The sequence below is a fragment of the Ambystoma mexicanum genome, chromosome 6p (assembly GCF_040938575.1).
Source record: "Ambystoma mexicanum isolate Mex_15411 chromosome 6p, UKY_AmexF1_1, whole genome shotgun sequence".
In the NCBI taxonomy this organism is placed as follows: Eukaryota; Metazoa; Chordata; class Amphibia; order Caudata; family Ambystomatidae; genus Ambystoma; species Ambystoma mexicanum.
In genome coordinates this window covers 1,004,620,202-1,004,638,429 of record NC_090935.1, presented here as the reverse complement: position 1 = coordinate 1,004,638,429, position 18,228 = coordinate 1,004,620,202, and positions in this window count along the sequence as shown.

The following is an 18,228-nucleotide window of genomic DNA, read 5'->3' as shown; positions in this document are numbered from 1 at the left end:
GAATAAGGGACTGGCTGCCAGTGATTTAGACGGGCGGATAAATCCATTTGCCAGGTACTGATCAAGATAAGATTTCAAATGGAGGTTTTCTGGTTCAGTAAGTGCATAGATTCGGCCACAAGGAATTTGCGCACCAGGTATGAGGTCGATCTGACAATCGTAGGGCCTGTGCAGTGGTAGAGTATTTGCTTGTTCTTTCTGGAACACGTCTTGAAAATCTTGGTATTCATTTGGTAGAGTACTAGTCGCACCTAGTACAATCGCCGCCGTACTGGGAGTAGCAGATGTACATAAGTCTGTTTTCCCCTTTTCTTGGTAATAACAGGTACGAGCACAATAATCGTAAAAGGCCAACTTCTTGGCACGCCAATCTATTAGAGGGTTGTGAGCTACCAACCATGGCATCCCTAAGATTAGTCAAAACTGAGGAGCTTTGATGAGATCGAATGCAATAGATTCTCAGTGTCCATCCTGGCACAGTAGGGTTAGTGCTGCTGTACATTGGGTTACTGGTCCAGAAGCTATTTCTGTCCCTTCAACAGTAGTAACTTTTTCAGTAGTCGACTTAGAGCATAAGGGAAGCCCCATCTCTGCTGCCAGATCTTGGTCTACATAGTTCCCAACTGCTCCGCTGTCTATGTATGCTTTGACAGCATGCATCCAAGACGGTTGTTGGTGATTAATCAAAATCACTGGTAATGCAAAGTGTGAGGTCTGTGGCTCATCCTTCTCGCTCGACAAGCGGATGTCTATGCTTGCCGGGCTTGGTAGTTTTCCAACTCCTTGTTATTATCTTCCTTCTCTGTGGCTCCAACAGTTCTCCTTGGTGGTTTCACTGGACATTCTTTGAGGAAGTGGCCTGATTTTCCGCAATATAAGCATAATTGCTGTTGCCTTCTCTTGTTTCTTTCAGTTTTATTTAAAGGGGGCCATACACCTCCGATCTGCATGGGTTCTACCGTGTTTCCCAATGTACGTGGCACATTATCCTTTGACAAGACATACACAGCTCGAGTGTCTAAATTTATCCGGTCCGCTTTTCGGTCTTGTAATCTGTGATCTAATTGCACCACAAGGTTGATGAATTCTTCACAGTCTTTAGGTGGGTTAACCACTTGAGCAGTGACATCCTTTAGTTCCCCTCGTAGACCCTGATGAAATAGTGTGGTCCTTTTTTCCTCAGGCCACCCAGCTTCAACGACTAGTCTGTTAAATGTTGTTTTATATGTAAGCAAGTCTCGACGTCCTTGATGGAGTGACAAAAGTTTGTTATCTAATGCTTGGCCTTGGGTATGACGAGCAAAGAGTTTTTCCATTTCCATCTGGAAACCCCCAAAGTCATGTAACAACGGGTCATCCTGACTTACCAATGATACTGACCAATCCGCAGCACTGCCACTCAGATATGACAAAACAAAAGCAACCCGAGCTTGGTCGTTAGAAAAAGCCCCAGGTCTGCAAAGGAAATGAAGACGTCACTGGTTCATGAACGTTGCGTACTTCTTGGGGTCCCCTGTAAATTGTTCAGGTGGAGCTAAAGGAACTGCCCCAGGATGGGTTATTTGTACTGGATTGGTAGAAGTTGGTACAGGTGCTGGAGGAATGTTACCAGGCAATGGGGTCTGTCCTGCCTGTGATCGGAGCAATTGTCTACTTATTTTGTCGGTACGATCCTTAGTAACAATCAAATTCCTCCTAAGAGCATTGGTTTCTTGCCTGGCTGAATGTACTTCAGCGCGTAATTGTCCCAACTACTGAACTAACTAGTCAGTCTCTGAAGTCTCCATGACGCCCAGATGGATAATATTATTGAGGCTTTGCATTCTGTTAAGCTCACCTGGTATCCATGGGGACGCCACCCAGCCCTGGATGGATGATTTGCGCTCTTGAACCCTCTCCCGGTCCCTTGGTAAAGCCTCTGGTTAAAGATGGGTCTGCAATATAGAAGAGCTGGATTCAATACCAGATTGTCTTTATGTTTTCCCACCTCCCTTGGCCTCAACTCCTTCCTCCCCCCTGGGCCCTCTCCTCACCTTAATATTGTACAAGGTGGATTCTCCATCCTGCTCCTCGTGGCAGGGGCACGTAGATGTGGGGGGTAACCAGCGACCAAGTTACTTCACTGGTGCAAGCCCCCCATGGGCATCCAGGCCTGCTGCGACTCCGTAGGTTTGCTGTTTTACAGTCTTTATATGCAGTTCTTATGTTCCGCTTAGTTCGAATAATAATGTCTTGCTTCTTTCCTTTTAGGTATGGAAAGGTATTTTGGAGTTGTCATGCAGTTTGAAGATGAGCATGGACTGGTAGGCGAAAGCGCGGTGTGCGCAATGCTGTCCGGTGAGTAATGCGCGATACGCGGTGCTGTTTCGCCTTTTATATTGCTAACCTGTGTCTTTTCTCTTCTTGCAGGTTGCGATGTTCCTCACCGAGCGCCGTAATGTTCCAGCAATGATACTGACCAGGAGATGACTACCCAGGTAAGAATTGTGTGGCTTTCTTCATTCGAAAGGAAACGTGAGTAAACACTTACTAATGCTGTCTTTCTTTCTCCTCTTTCCAGGTTATGGTATTCCAGGACGCATGCAGTGCCGGATGATGGGTTTCTTACCTTCAGGTGAGTGGAACTGAAGTTGGCGATGGATTGAAGACAGGATACTGTTCCAGGTAAGTTTCGTAGTGTTCTTTCTCTCTCTGTAGGTCCTTGGTTTCAGGTAAGCTGGCATCAAAGAACTGGACACGGTGAGCGTTACGCTGCCCACAGCAGAATAAGGCAAAGAATGTTCTGCGGTTTGGGTGTGGTTTAAATAGTCTCAGGTAAAGTAGTCCAGGTAAAATAGTCCCAGGCCTGCCACAACCAAAAGACTTCCTTGTAACTGAGCTATGTGTGTGCCTCCATGTTGGCTGAAACCCCCCTCAAGTTAAATAGTCCCAAGTAAATAGTCCCATTCTAATGTTGGTCTTCATGATGGTTATGAGCCTGGCGCCAAAGGCGCCAGGACTGACTCCAAGAGAGTCTTGGATGAGGTTTTAAGGCCTTTGACCTGACCCTAACTGGAAGGCTGACTTGCCAGTGAGGGCCAGGGGCAAGGGTCATGACAATACTTCTTGGTCTAATGGTATACCCCTTTGTGCTTTCTAGAAATAAAATGATAAAATGCTGATATAAATTCTCGTGCATTTACATAATGGATCCGTGGAGTGGTTGTCATATACAGTTTGCTCACCAAATCCCTCCTCAATATGTTAACTGGTGTCTTGCAGGAGTACAACAATGGCATGGAGAGGTTGTGTTCTCCTACAGTAATAAGTCATCAGTGAAAGGAACCGTACTTGTCGCCCCAGAAAAACCTTGTGCATACAGGGCAATGCCTGACATTGGGTACTTTCCCTCTCTAACACAGGTCCTGGTTCCCCTGTATCAAAAAGGAAGGAAACATGTGTGTCACCTATGGTAAACCCAACTCTCAGTTCCTCTTGTGGGTCTGGTGTAACTGATAAGATGGAATACATCAAGTCTTTCTGTGGGTTGTCCTATTGTGGGTATAAGTTCATCCCTGAGTCGGTGAAAGGGTTCCCTGCTACCACAATCACACTCCCTATTCTGGGTGTAGTCATATGAGGCACTACATTTGCTTTCCATGAAGACATTGTATTCTTTTGTATGGGTGCTTGTGGTTGCATCAGTATTTGCTGTGTCTGCATTGGGGCTTGCAGTGTTTGCATTGTTGCATATTGCATTTGCATTAGCCTTCCCGTTTGTGCAAGTTGCATTTGTGACACCTGGTTTTAATACTGTGTGTGATATAATTTTCCAGTGGTTCTGCACTATACGGTGTAGGATATGCTATCCCCCCTCTTTGATCTTGCCAATTCTCCCTGTAGATCCCGAAATCCAATCCTGCTGCCTTTGGGTGCACTTCCTCTCCTGCGTGGAAAATAATTATATTCTCCCCTTCCTGCAAAATTCCTGTTAGCTGTTAGGTGTACATACTGTTGGTCCTGTGTGGTCACACCTTCTCCACTGGTTAATACAGCTCCTTCCACTGAGAACTTTGATCATTTTTTCTGAACTCATGTTGCTGCCTCCAGCTTCCTTTCCTCAAGTTTCGTTCTGGCTTTCTCTTGTTTTAGCCAACAGTAGTGAACTATAGTCAACTGAATCTCTGGCCATGGCTTTGCTTCCATTCCAACTATCTTTTTCAACTGTCTATGCACTGCCTGAGGCAGCCCCGGGCACAATATGTGATAAAAAGTAGATAAAGTATATATAGTTTTGTCCCGTGGTTCTCTCGTTTTGAGCCGCCATTTTTCTTGAATCTGCTAAATATAAGCAACCGGGTCTTAGATATCATGCATTTTGTATGTTATAATTACGCTCATGTCTAATGAATCAGGATATTGTACCCTAAGTGGTCTCCATACATTGGCCCTACAATTATTAAAAGGTGCTGTGTCATGAGTTGTGTTTTGGGCCGTTACTCCAGAGTACCCCGCTCATTTCCCAAATGTCGTTGGCCCTCTCCCTTATTATGGCAACAAGAAAGCTCTTTATGTCACCCACTGCGAACGTCATTCCCGCTGTCATTCTTTCTAGTTCTTTAATCAATCCACTTGCCATTCCCGATGTCAGCGTTGGTAGTTTGCAAACTAAATTATTCTTATCCATTTGTGGCCATGGTATATATTGTGGCTGTCCTCCCCCTTTTGTAACAGTGTGTCAGTTCTACCCCTTGTTAGAGTGTAGCCACACCCTTCATTTTTATAACTGTGTCTGTCATGCTGGCTTTCTTTCATCCTGGTAAACTTCTCAGCTTATTCACATATGGGGTTCTTTTGACCAAATTACTTGACCATGCTTTTGGACATCTGGGATATTGTACGGGTTCTGGCTTTCTTCCTTATGGTTCTTCCAAATCCGACCATACAGTCTCTTTCTTTGCCCTCGCGCAAGTAGAGAAGGCTTGTGCGTCCCTTTCCTCTGCATCTTCTTCCTCATCTATAAACATTGTCTCTTCACTCTCATTTCCTTGATCATCTTCTGTCCTCAAAATCTAGTCTTCTAAGGAGACTCATTACATACGTTCCACTCATTACCTATTCCAATACGTCCCTTCACTTCCCCTTTTGGGGATCCTTCACTCATCCTTGCTATACTGCTTGCCCCATCCCTTTTATTTCTGCACAATTTACTAATCCTTCTTCATATGGCTTACCTCTCATCTTCGTCTGGAAGAGTATCATTTTTAAGTATCTCATCCACTTCCTTGCTATGTCTTTCCCAATCTCTTTGTCTTTCTCGCAATTCCGGTATTTTGTCCCTCTCTTTGTCTGGGACCACATGTCCCCTGATAATCTGGTCAATGGCCTGTCTTGTACTTTCTTTGCTTCTTTATATTTCTAATTTTCTCTCCCTGTCTCTTTTTTCCTCTCTTTCCCTTTCCCTTTCCTCATCTCTTTGCCTTTCTCTTTCCTTTTCCAAGCCTTGCCTTCTCTCCTTCTCTGTCTGCTCCTCATTTCTTTTCCTTCTCCTTCTCCTCTTCATGTCTCTTTTCTCAGTGTCTTCTCTATTGTTCCCTTTATTCTCTTTCTCTTACTCTTCTTTCTCTAAATTCCATTTCTCTTTCTTTAGAGTCATCCACATTTCTTCTGTCTAATTTAAGCAGTATCAGTCCTCGTACGCACTCATTTGAGGAAATCACTGTTTCTTCTTCATGCCCTGCCCGCCACTCTGTCTCCTTATCTCCTCCTTAGTCTCTGTTAGCTTTGTCTGTAACTCACACCGTTCACTGTATTCATTGCGCATGGAAACTGCATTTTGTTTATTTATTGTCACTCCATTTAAAACATCTTTGCTGCTAAAAGCGGAGGGCGCATACATGAGGTTAGTGTATCCTGCCATTGCTTTTAATTCCTGCAATGGATATAGTGTCTGTGCTTCAGGAGAAGGATCGATGCTTAATCAGCATGAAAGGGAGGGCGCTACGCCCTCCCTTTCATGCTGGTTAAGCATCCACTCCTTCGCGGTTTGTTCTTCCGTCTCTTCCGCATACATTTTCAACAGTTCTATAATCGCTAATTTTTTTTTTACTAATTTCTTCCCTTTGAATGTAGCATGCAAATATTTTGTCTTGTGTTGCAGTACTGATCTCAAAAGAGTACCTTCCTGCAGCCAATGCATAAACCTCTTGCCTGCTGTGCCTCTCACGCACTGTGCTTGGCACTTCCCAATTTTGTTCTCATGCCGGGGTAATGCTTTACATAAATGCATAAGGGCAGTGTTTCCCATGATCACACTTCACAGTTTAGTCTGCCAATAGTTACCAAACCTGTGTTCTAGTTCTGCTTACTCCCTACTCACCCCTCCTTCACACTCTCCCCCCAACAAAATTTCCTTTTATTTCCAACAATTCTACGTCACCTCCCAACACCTTGTTATTTTGCAACAACTACCTAGGAAGGCACCACAAACGCTGCCCATGCTCTGGACCGCACCCTTTCGGTCCAAACCACAACTTTGCGTCAACTACAAGATGCAGCAATATACACAAATCTTCACATTCTATATAATAAAACCACTTTACACCCTACCGCTGGTGCCAGCAATCACTAGACACATAAATATTCCCCAAATACAATACGGCTGTCCTCTCATCATCTGGTGAGGTAACCATCTTTTCTTATCATAACCCGGAAGGGGGTTTTCAACACACTCTTCTGTGACCTTGTCCCAGGCAGTGCAACCATTAATACCCCATGAGAGGTTTAGTGTGTTGGCTTCTGCGACCTTGTCGCAGGTATTCCGCTATTATCAATCTTTATCATTTCACAATTCTCCAATAAACAAACAATTCCCTTCCCCATTTTGTCAAGCTGATGATCTACACTTACATATGTGGATCGGAACAAAGATCTTTGGTATCTAACCTCCCTCAATACGCCAGTCACCTTCGCCCTGCGGTGCGCCCCACAGGGTTCAGACAGGATTTTCTACAAGGGGGCTCCTGTTGACCTTCTCAGTTCATGCGTGATGCCGGTCTCTACAGGTCACCTCACAGTCTTCATTTCACAGCAAGGAACTTCACCAGTCAGAGTTTCTTGGCCAACCGTCCAACCTGCTACCATATGTAAAGATGGTCTGGAAAACCCCAGTTTAAGTGGAAATGATAGGCCGGGAAATCCCAAACTCAATAACAAAAATAGTCAAAGTAAATGGCAAATCCTGCATTATTAACAATCCACTTACAGTAGGAACAGCATACAAGCAATGAATTCTCAAAGCTCTTGGCGCCCATCATGTAACACAATGGACTACAAATGAAAAATATGTCATTGTTGATGTCACATCACAATATTGGTTACAAAAACCTATGGGGTTGAGGGATTGGTTAAGGGAATAGACTATGTATACTTTGTATGTAGGTTAGTCTTTTAATTGGTCATTGTATATCTGATGGCCCCACCGGAGACCACCTCTATATTGATAATACAGAATATATGTCATCTTTAAAGTAGTTCATTGGTTAATGCAACATATACTGGGTGGCATAGCATTGAGGGTTTTCATTGGTTGGCATTTTACTGACCAACCTTGAACAACTGACAGGTCATCAACACATAAGCCAAAATAGAAATAGGGGAGAAAGGCCAGCGAAATGCTTTTATTCAATTAAAAAAGATACCATCCCGTATTCCTAGGCCATGAGCTGGAGTAACTTTTTGAAGACAGCTTTGCACAGTGGCGTACGTCTGGGAATATGTGGGGAGTCAATGCTGGTGTGTATCTGTGTCTGGGGCTAGGGAATGTACAATGTTCTTGAATTATGGGTCATGTGTGAGAGGACCATGCTGTGAATTATTTCACCCTGCATTTACTAAGATTTTACATAATTTGCGTGTGAGTGCTATTACCTTTCTGACTACTAGAGACTTAGTCGATCCATTCCTTATGAAGCTTTAGCTTCTAATTATTCATCAACGGGCATTCAAAGGCTGGTTGTTCTTTAATTAATCTTAGAGAAATATGTATTGTGCCTTGGGAATTATTATCTCATGTTCTCTTCTGAACCATCCAAGTCCTCCCTAATCTTTCAGTACCCTTGGAAGAGGGCCACACAGCTACTGTCTGCGCCCTCCACAAATCTGTATTTCAGTGAATTCAGCAGTTTGGGTTTCATGAAGTCTTGAAGTCTTCCATTCATCTTAATGCGTGCTGCTGCTTCCATTTTGTATATAGTGAGCTATATATGTATCTTGTTTGTGTTGCTCTTCACGGCATAATTTACCTAGTGTGTTTTTTTCATGTTGTGCGCATGTGTACTCCATGGCTAATGGATGTATGTATTTTTCTATCAGAAGTCTGGTTATTTCACCATCTTTAGCTCACATCGTTTTCGTCATTTGCTGCACCTCCTTAGGGTATCTGTATACAGCTGCCTGAGTGAATAGCGTTTCTGACCTTTACGATATTGGGCTGGGGCAAGGGCAGTTGCCATGAATGACGTAGTCATCTGTCTCTCGATATTTCGATTTTAGATGTGAGATATCGAGCACCAAGAAGCAGAGATCTGAGTGTAGTGTGCCAATAGATCATTTTTTTCCTGGGACAGGTAAGGGTTTCAATAGATGAGACGGGGGCATGGGAATCAAAAACTGGATTGCATAATGATCAGAGCATTCTATAGGTTAGATTTATAGGATGTCCTAAAAATGAAAATGTCTGAGCAGACACAAACTGAGTGTGACCCATGAACTTGAGGTTGTCTAGGAGAGACCAAGACACCCGATGGTCAGCCAGCCCAGACATTGAAATAGCCAACCACCATTGCATTCGCATGGATGAGAATAAGTTGTCTCAGAGCATCAGCAAATGAGGAAACAAAAAGGAAATTGGAATGGTGAGGTCAGAAGATAAAGATCATGAGCATGGATTGTGAGTCAGGGAGGTGAGGCGTGAAGCAAAGCTCTCATTTGAGTTCATGGGAGAGAAGGATAACGAGGAAAATGTGAGGCACTCTCTGCAGATCAAGGTGACACCCTCTCTATGCTGCAGAGAATGATTAATGTGCTGGAGCAGGAACCCCTGTGGGATAGCAGAAACTATCTGCAAGCATCTGGTGTGCCTCAATTCACCAAAAGTGTGGTTAGAGGCCCGAGGTAGACACCTTAAGATTCTCTGTAAAATGTGTTTAAAATATAAAAGAAACTAAAAAGGGACAATGTAAACCTAGGGAATATGGGGCCTATTGGCACACTTACCAAAAGTGGGGCAAGACAACTTCACGCTTTTGGGAGTGCTACTAGAAACTGAAAATAGTAAGAAAAAACGAATTCAAATATGGAATCATGAGACTAAGAGGTGGTGAAACGTAAGATATATGAAGTGGCATGCACTCACTGGAGAGTCTCTTTCAGGAGACACCTCATGGCAGAAGGTCGCTGCTGCTTAAGAGCATCTCACTAAGTGGTCAGCAAATCTCACCCAGTGCAATCAGGACAGAGGTAAGCAGAACGAAGAGGGCATTTAGGATGGTTTGTAAAATATAAAAGAAACTAAAAAGATACAACATGAGCCAAGGTGTGGTGGTCTCAAAGGGGAATCTGGTGTATAAAACGTATTCTTCCGATGTAAAAGAAACTAAAAAAGGACAATGTGAACTCAGTCAAACTAAGGCATATACAACCTCTAACTTTTAGGAACTTAAGATAACCAAATAAGGATTAAGATAATACATTGGCAAACTAAAAGGTGTCAAAAGATTAAAATAAGCAAGCGTGATGAACGCACAGGATATTTTCTACAGCAATGAATATGCAAATCAGGGGGCAATGCAGGTCTTTTTCCACATAGGATCTTGTAAATCCAAGGGACAATTGGTCTTTTCATTTGCGGATACAAGATCAAAGAACATTTATAAGGTTGATCCTGCCCATTCCCAAAAGTGAGTTCGGTTAAAAGTGCTGCACATTACCCCTCTTTTGAGATGCTACCCTTTCATGCACAACACTTGTTCTTGATTGTTTCAATGATAGTACTAATGAAGTCTTCTATTAAGAGTTATTTGCAGAAAGTATTGAGCAATTGCTCCACCGATTCATGGAAAAGAGCTAATTATTCCTGCAAGGGCCACATGCCGAAAACGCCACTGTGCGAGCCTGCACGCATAGGTAAATCTGCGCGCGCCATTTATTTATGGATCGAAATGTGCATTTCTAGCAGACACTAAAAAGGGATTTGAACCGCGCAAGGAACGCCCACAAAATGGAAACCAAAAACCAAGCCATATCCCAACCTGAGCGCAAACCTTCACGTCCACCCCTGATCCACTATCCAGCACCCCTGCGAAAACACGAGAGCTCCACCGCAAGTGGAGGCTGCACCCCTGCGAAAGCATGCATCCTACCTCGCAAGTCAATGTGACATCCCTGCAGACACGCAAGAGCTCTCTCGTAAGTCGAGGCTGGACCTCTGCGAAAGCATGCGGCCTTCCTCACAAGTCAGCGCAGCACCCCAGCGAAAACGAAAGAGCTCCCTCATAAGTCGAGGATGTGCCCCAGCGAAAATGCACTGGCTCCCTTGTAATTCAAGGCGGCACCCCTGCGAAACTGCGATTCCATATCCCTACACCATAAGCACGCAATCTGCCGGCATATACCCCTACTGCACATCAACCCCCTCAAGTCCAAACACCACCCACCATCCCCCTTCACCTCTGACACTACCCCAGACAGCCCTCAAGTCCAGGCGCCACCCACCAGCCCACCACTCCGACATACCCTAGCCAGCCCCTTCAAGTCCAGACACCACGTACCAGCCCCCTCACCGCCGACACTAACCCCAGGCACCCCCTGCCTTTACACTCCCGTGCCCACACTGTCCTCACCTCCGACATTACCTCCAGGTAGGCCCCTCAAGTCCAGACACCAGCCCCCCTCACCACTGACACTACCCCAAGCATCCCCCTGACAGTACACTCCCCTCCCCACACTGTCCTCACCTCTGACACTACCCCCAGGCAGCCCCCTCAAGTCCTGACACCACGCACCAGCCACCCTCACCTCCCCAACACTACCCCCAGGCAGCCCCCTCAAGTCCAGACACCACCCACCAGCACCCGTCACCTTCGACACTACTACCAGTCAGCCCCCTGACAGTACACTCCCCTGCCCACACTGTCCTCACCTCCAACATTACCCCCAGGCAGCCCCCTCAAGTCCAGACACCACCCACCAGCGCCCCTCCCCTTCGACACTACCCCCAGTCAGCCCCCTGACAGTACACCCCCCTCCCCACACTGTCCTCACCTCAGACACAACCCTTAGGCACCCCCCTGACAGTACACTCTCCTACCCACACTGTGCTCACCTCTGACACTATCCCCAGGCAGCCCCCTCAAGACCAGACACCACCCCCTGTACCCCCTCACCTCCGGCACTCACCCAGGCAGCTCCCTCAAGTCCAGACACCACCCACCAGCCCCCCTCACCTCTGACACTACCCCAGCCAGCCCCCTGACAGTACACTCCCCTGCCAACACTGTCCTTACCTCCGACACTCCCTCCAGGCAGCCCTCTCAAGTCCATGCACCAACCACCAGCACCCCTCAACTCTGACACTACCCCAGGCAGACCCTGACAGTACACTCCATTCCCCACTCTGTCCTCACCTCTGACACTCCCCCCAGGAAGCCCCCTCAAGTTCAGACACCACCCACCAGCCCCCATATCTCTGACACTACCTCCAGGCGGCCCCATTACAGTACACTCGCCTGCCCACACTGCCCTCACCTCCGACACTACCCCCAGGCAGCCCCCTCAAGTCCAGACACCACCTACCAGCCCCCCTCACCTCTGACACTAACGGGAGGCAGCCCCCTGACAGTACACTCCCCTCCCCACACTGTCCTCACCTCCAACACTCCCCCAGGCAGCCCACTCAAGTCTGGCCACCACTGACCAGCCCCCCTCACCTCCGACATTCCCCCGATGCCGGTCACATCAAGTCCAGCCCCCACCCACCAGCCCCCTTCACCTATGGCACTCCCCCCAGGAAGCCGCCTCAAGTCCAGATACCACCCACCAACGCCCCTCACCTTTGACACTGTCCCCAGGCAGCCCCCTGACAGTACACTCCCCTCCCCACACTGTCCTCAACTCCGACACTACCCCAGCCAGCCCCTCACAGTCTCCTACACAAAAAGTACAATGCTTGGCTGCAACTTACCTGACCCTCTGTGGTTTGCCTCCACCATGAAGCTGAGCCCCAACATGTGCACTACCAACACGATCATCAGGAAGCACCAAGCACCATTCCAGGACCGGTCCAGGACCGGTCCATCCTCTGTCACTCACTTGCAGACCCAAATCTGCAGCACCCCATCCAGACTGCAACATATTGCACCAACAACTCTGTGGCCACCCCATCCACATGTGGCAAGTGAATGCAAGGCAAAGTGGCATTTGCATGTTTGCCATGGGTCACTGCAAAGGGACCAAAGTACAGGAAATTAATGTGACCTTAGGACAGAAGTAAAGCCATTTGAATTTTGGCCAGATCAGAAAATAATGGCCTAACGTTACAGCTTGAGCATAGGTTATCCAGGTGGAAGGGGTGGCATAGACCCTGTCAGGGAACACAACCTGACTGGCCTGTGCACGGTGACGTGACAGCAGTCAGGGAGTGCATGACTCACTGAGACAGGAAATGTGTGCTGCCACAAAGAATGAGCAAACATGGGTCACAACAGGATTCCTGGAACAGAGGTGGAGAAAGACATGAGAGCAGACAGTGTGTGACTGCACATGCTGGTGGTTGTGTGTGCATGGCATTGGAGTGAAATAGCAATGATAAAGCAGTGTGCAAGTGATGTGACCAGGCCACCCATCTACAGTGAGACCACGTCCCATTGCAGCAACCGCAATGTGAAATACACAATGGAGTGAACAGAGCGAGGTCACATACACAATTCCAAGCATGTGCAAAGTGGACACATGAAAAACAGTGGGCATGAAATTAAAACAATGTGAAATTGTCCAAACACACAGGAACAGATGGCATTAAATCCACAGTCAGAGTCAAATAAAAAAGAAAAAACACATCCACGCATCAATGCAAACATACCCGGATGAAAATCATCTCACACACACCAGAACCTCCCTCCCAAAACACAATGAGGTCAGACACACAGTGAAGATGCACATGTACATGTAATTCCAAACACCCAGTGCAACACCCAGTTGCCTGATGGACCCACCGCCTCATGTCACTCACATGTGCAAGCCTCCAACCACAACCATCACGGCAACAACATTACACACAGGCACACCACAATACACATGACCTGCAATGGTGAGAGGCACTGTGTGAAATGTTAACATTGAATGTTGCGGACATACAAATGAACTGCATGAAGTGTGGAATGCAACCATATAAAGCCTGTATTAAATTTAACTACATACAACTAAATCAAGGAAGGAAGGTACAAGAGGTCTGTGGGAAATGATGAATAATGAAAAAAAACTTATACTTAAATAACTGTATAGATGAAGAACAGGGATGGAAAGTCACCAAAGTCTGGGGCAAAAGAAAAATAATAATAAATAAAACCTACGGCTAAATAACCATATACAAAGGCAGCGAGCTATCCCTCATCCCCAATGTTACCGAACCTGTCGACCAGGCTGAGTCACACGCCACATCCTCCTCCATGAGCTCCTCCTCCTTTGATTCCTGGAGGGCTTACAGGGTGGAAAGCATATGCAGTTTAGCGCCCTGCGCCACCCTGCAAGTGGCCTTTGCGGGATGTATTAACCCACTTATGCTCTGCCCTGCGGCATCACTGTGTGCTGGTGGCACCAGAATCATCAAAATGGCAGCAAAACCCCTATGCGTGCCAAAACCTATGGAATTTGCGCCCTATAAAGCATAAAAAGATGGCTGCCAAATCTACCATGCATGTTGTCAGTGGTGGAACGGAGACCTCACTGCTGAAACATGTCATTGGGCTGCCCCACATGGAAAAATGGAGCACAGGTGAAAAGCAGTGCTTGCTGAAGGAAATCCGGAATCTTGTCTTGATTGCTGAAAATACAGAATGCTGGTCCAAAACACCCACAAACATCCAATCTTCTTGTTGGGTATCCCATTTTATTGAATTCAAGAAATCATTAGGAAATTGCAATATCCTGGAAAGCTGAATTGGTCACAAAAACATCCACAGCCAGTTTGCCTGCCTGTGCAATCTGTCAAAATTTGGGTGCAGTACCAGCGGCTGCTTGAATGCTGTTTCAAAAGCCTGCATTAAAACTGTAAACTTGCACCATTAAGATCTAATGTCTAAAATCTAAGTGACTTGTTATCAAGAGTAACCTAGGTTGTAACTATTTAAACTTAATGGTTTGGAGTCTGGAATCACTGTTCTAGATGTTTGTTTCAAAATTGCAAGTTTATTTTCAACAAATAAAAATGTAGCACAATGACATTTGAAGTAAACCTGACTACAGACCAAAACCACAAACAACTTACCCCACAGGGCCAGGCACCTCCCTTCTGCTCTCTAAAACCAGGAACTCACATTTGTGTGTTGTTTAAGAGGGGAGGAGCACTTGGGCTGCTCTGGGGAGGGCACAATGGAATTCCTCTCAGGCAGGGAGATGCTAATCAGGAAGGATCATAAATGGCCTCTCCCAGAAGGAAGGGGGTGGGGAATGGCTTCTGAAGCTGCAAGAAGGAGAAGGAGGCGGGGACAGACAACTTTTGTTGATTCTCAATGGACAAAAAGCAGATTTCTAAAAAGACTGATAATTTACTGTGGACAATTGTAAAAAGTATATGAACCTCAGACCTCTGAACCTACATTTTTACTGCACATTTCAAGAGGAGCCAGAACTCTGTGCTATATTCTGGGACGTAACTGTAGAAATTGTGGTTTCATAGCAAATGTAATTATGTCAAAAGCATGAAACTTCACACACTTATGCCCATATGCAATGTGCACAGTTGTACAAAGTTTTGGATAAACTAGATATGGTGTTCTGGTCAAAAAGGGCAGAATTCTGTCAAAAGCCAACACAAGATCCTACAAGGACGGGGCTTGCAAGAGCCTTTGCTCCACAAAATATGTGATCTAGATATGTTATTGTTATAAAGTCTGCAAAATTGTAAATATGTATTATACGAAAAGTAGATTTCATGTTCAAAAGCCAGGGGGAGGATTCCCTGACTCATAAAACCACATCTTCATGATGACACCCTGTTTTCTCCTCCAATCAAGGGAGAAAGGAGACTCTAGCCTATAGCCAGCCAAGGGGTGTGCTTAGGATAATCTAGCACACACACCTCTTTATCAAAGGCATAAATAGAGAAAGCTGAGGACTTAGAGACACAGATTCACCCACCAATCGATTGCTGGTGGAGCACTGTGCAAGAGAACTTGACATCTTCCCTGCTCCAGACTCCAGAAACTTGGCAAGCAGAAAGGCCCACTTCCATAGCTGAACCATTCTCAGCTAGGCCTTAAAATTCCAGAAACCAGAATTTACCCCAGACATCTAAGGGGGACCAAAGAACAGCCGTGATGTGCTGTAACTGCTTTCCTGCTAAGAATTATTGCCAGAATCCAAAGACACAACCCAGTAGAGCCGTGCTGTGACCAGATAGCTGTGAACCAGAGCCATTGCCGACCAGTCCAGTCCGGTGTGCCCAGCAGCCTGTCCCAGTCCAGTGTGCCCAGCAGAATTTCTGACCAGAACCCCTTATCTTGACGGACCAGAATTCCTGACTGTTCTGTTCAAACCTATATAGTGAGAATCCTTAGTATAGGACTGTTACTAGCCTATGTACTGTCCATAGTCATCCCTATCCAAATCCATCCTATCTATATCCAGATCTGCATTGATAGAAATATTTTTGAACTGCCTGAACTCTCCATCTCATCCCTAATATCTCCTTCTGTACTAGTAGTGTTAAACCGATCTTTTTCGCCAATATATTTCATCTGAAGAAGGCAGCGTCTCGGCAGGCAAAAACCTGATCCAGAGGCGTCCTGGTCTGGTGGCTGTGCTGTCGTGTATTATTTGCTTCTTCATAGTCCATCCCTAGTGTAAAGAAATCATGTCTGTCTTTTAAAAGCACATCCTGTTTTCCAATTTGCCTCTATCTGAAAAAATCGACCTCCACAGAAACAACCATAACTCCTCCATAACTCCTCCAATTTAAGAGTCTGCTTGTAGCTAACATCCTAAGCTTTCCATCTAATCAAAAACAGCATCTCAAATCCTCATAGTTCTCCCGCGATCGCGATTACCGCATGCAAAAAAGTTTGCAGGAAATTTTCAATTTTGGCAAAATATTACACGTGTAAAATAGCTTTTCATTGCACCTGACCTCAAATTTCATTTTGCACATTGCTTATTGGTGTCAAATCATTGCTACTGTTTGTCTGCAAGCAGATAAAGCGGCTCCCATTAGAATTTCAACAATTTCAGTCATTTAAACAATTTTTTGTGTTTTTACCCAATCCATTCAAAGACAACTTTAAAAACTAGTTTGACAGTTTGCCAATCAACTCCATTTCTCTCTTGTGTTTGCTGGGGGGAAATTGGGATTGACATTGTATTTGAATTCTGAATTCCTGAAACCTGTTCTCTCTCCTCCTATCTCTCTACATTGCATATTGGGGGGTTGAGGGGTGTGCAGGGGGGAAGAGTAACCATATTGCTATTTGATTTGAACCCACACCCACTAATGTATTATTGCTGTGCTGCATTGTTTTTGCTCATCAGTACTCCCTGTGATTAAAGAGATTGCATAGTGTGACATCACCCAATTGGTGATTATTGTATTCCCATTAGAAATAGTGTGATGATATTGTGAATATATAAAAAAATATTTTAACTTTGCAAACTAGCCTGATTCCTGGTTCAGTGTGACCGGGGGGGTTCCAAGAGAGGGGCGTGATATAATTGGTACATCGTTCAGAATAAAATAACTTTTAGACACAAATAAATAAATAAGGATTTCAGTCGTGCATTACACGCTACGCATTAGATGAAGTGCCAGATTGAAATCACTTACAGATTGGGGGCTCGTCCGAGATCTCTGAATTAGACATACCACTTGTGACAGTCTAATACAGTGTGCTAACTGACAGGGTACATAAATCCTATTGGGCTACCACACTTTGCTACACTTTGAAAAGTACCCTTCAATAGGAACACTCTAAGGAATTAGGTCTGTTTGCAAAAATAAAATAACTTCTGTAAGTCAGAAAGGAAATTCATATTTCCAGAATGGAGACCCTAGTAGAAATTAATATGGCAAGGGAACACCTACTGCAGAAATTATTTGTCAGGGGTGAATGGACAGAACAGAATCAGAATGTTTGGTTGCAGGAAATTAAAGAACAGGCCACTGCCACAGGATTAGACACATGGCAGGATCAGGGTCCAATACACATGGCACTTAGTGAATTGTACATGGCCCCTAAAGTATAAGAAGAGCAAAGTAAAATTGCCAGAATAGCGGCACATCTGTACCACCATATTGGAGCAATACAGGAAAAATATGCCAAAAACCTAGATCTGGCAAATAGGGGTGTACAATCACTAGAAAAAGCCCAAACCGATCTGGACTCTGCAGAGCAAAGGCTACAAAAGAGCCTAGAATCAGAAAATGAAACCAGGCAGTACCTGATAAAAATAAAAGGAGATCTGGATATCCTGCAGCAGGAGAAGGCAGAGCAGGATACCAAAGTACTGGCACTGTAAAAAGAGTGCCAAGAAACTTTGGACTCCCTACTACGGAGCCAACAAAAGCTATAGCAGCAATTGAACTACAATAAGTAGTATGTGCAGAGCAGATAGTCACCCTGCAAAACCGCCTAGACCAAGAAAAAGAAGAAAATAATAAATTAATTCTCAAAGATCTTGACACCCAGACAGAATTTGATGAAGAGCGCCAGAAAGCTGGTGCACTCCAAAAACAAATGGACGACCTGGCTGCACAGAGGAGTACTCTCATTCAGGAAAGGGACACCTTAGGCCATTAGGTCAGTTATTTAAAAAGGTAAGATGGAAGAAAATCACCTGGCCCTTCAGGGACTGGGTGAACTCCAAAAAGACCACGGAAAACTTCTACCCAGGAGGGTAGAAGATGCTCTAGCCAGGAAGGACCAGGCCAGTAAGGACAGGAATTAGGAGGTAACCCTCCTGCAGCAAAAATTGTCCCAATAC